Source organism: Arachis ipaensis, chromosome B07, assembly GCF_000816755.2.
Source record: "Arachis ipaensis cultivar K30076 chromosome B07, Araip1.1, whole genome shotgun sequence".
In the NCBI taxonomy this organism is placed as follows: domain Eukaryota; kingdom Viridiplantae; phylum Streptophyta; class Magnoliopsida; order Fabales; family Fabaceae; genus Arachis; species Arachis ipaensis.
In genome coordinates, this window is record NC_029791.2 from 1,351,203 (window position 1) to 1,353,227 (window position 2,025).

Consider the following 2,025-nt stretch of genomic DNA (forward strand, 5'->3'; position numbering starts at 1 on the left):
GCTTAAAATTATTATTTGTAAAATTATTTTAACGATTTATTTTAATAAATGTATATAACAAATATAATTAAATTATTTGTATTTCTAAATAGATTTCGTTTACAATTTAATATATATTTTAGAATACATATGTTAGCTAACCCTAAATTCTATATTAAAAGGTTTATATATTTAAATGGAATCTAAAAAATACATTAATTCTCAAACATATGAAGAATTATGTTTTTTTTTTATTTATTTCACGTATAAGGAGACTATGCCATTGCCAATGAGTAATAGCTTAAATAGCATAGTCTTCCAATACTCAATTAAGAGGTTGCGGGTTCGAGTCTCTTATCTTTGGTAAAAAAAAAAAACTCATTGTTCATATCCAACTACACTTGATTTAAAAGGATGATGAGATTATATTATATTATTTTATTTTATCCATATGTAAATTATTATTTTAATTTTAGTATGCTAAATTACACTTCAATATAATTTCATTTATTTTTCATTTATAGTAATTATGTTAAGATAATTAAGAAATGTTTTCTCAAAAAATATATCATCATCCTCTTCAAAAGATAATTCGTTATAAGTTACATATTTTTAATTGCACATTTGCACCCAATGTGAATTCTCTTTTCATACATATTTCAAAATGCAACTTTAAATTAATCATCTTATAAAATATTAAACAATCCAAATAAAATATACAAATTAAACATAAAATAAAATGAAGCACTTAAAGAATAATGAACGAAAAAAAGAAGAGCGCGAAAGAACGTAACATGAACCGCCATGGCTACATGGCCAAAACGAGAAAGACTGATAAAGCAAACAAGGTAACAGTAACACCCAATTTCGAACCCGAACCCTTATGATTCTCTTCGTCATTTGCAGGGGGATCTGAAATCCCCGTCGGAGAATAACTCGCCGGAGCTGGAATCGTACTCTCTCCTGCATTTGGCGCTGGCACTGGTTCGGGTGTGGGGCCACTCTTTGGAGTCGGAGAATGAGCCACCGGTGACGGACCACTCTTTGGAGACGGAGGATAAGCTACCGGTGCCGGTGCCGGTGTTAAATTATGGTTCTGATGGCTGGGAGCCGGAGCCGGGGAATGAATCGTCGGAGAAACCGCTGCTGGTGTTGTTGCCGGAGACGGTGACGAAGGACCATATGAAGGAACCGTCGGAGTGGCGGATTTCGGCGGTAATGACGGAGACTTCGCAGGGGATGGGTGATGATTTCTCGGAGAGTGCGCCGGAGAAGGTGACGGAGAATGATGTTCATGGTGGCGTTTTGCTATAACAAGAGAATGCGAGAGAAAGAGTGCAACAATCAAAGAGAAAACCGCCACAATATTAAGACGCCGCATCATCATCGTAAGTGAATACTATGAGATTTTGGAACAAAACAATATTCGTAGAAATCAAACGTGTGTCTGTGTCTGTGTCTGTGTCTGAGTGAGTGTGTTTATGTGTATATATAGTAGGAGAGTTGAAACGGTGTGAATTGAACGTTGAAAATTGGCAATGGTTCGGTTCATGGATCAATCGGTGTGAATTATATTTGGAAATAAAAAATTCAAGTCTCTGATTACTTGCTTGATTCTCTCCATTCATATCTCTGTTTCAAATAATTTTAATGAGATGGATTGTGGTGGTGATTCATTTTCATCAATGATATGAGATGGATCCAGCAGATTATTTCTTTTTCTTCCACAGAACTTGTATCGTACAATTGTATTTTTTTTTCCTGTGATTTAAAAGAGGTAACTCCTCTAAGTAATGCAAATATCTATGGAAAAAAAAAATTCGATACCTATTTTTTTTTATGTTTCTATATTCCTTTGTTCTCGTCCTTTATCATTTATATCTTTACCATTTGGACATATTATCTTGTAGGTATCCCCCATCCGTTGCAGTACTGAACTCCATTTAAGGGGACTAGTGAGCTAACCACTACACCAACCCAACTTGGTTAACTCTAAATTAGTTAATAAAAAAAACCAACCTAAAAAAATTATCGCATGGTTCTTTT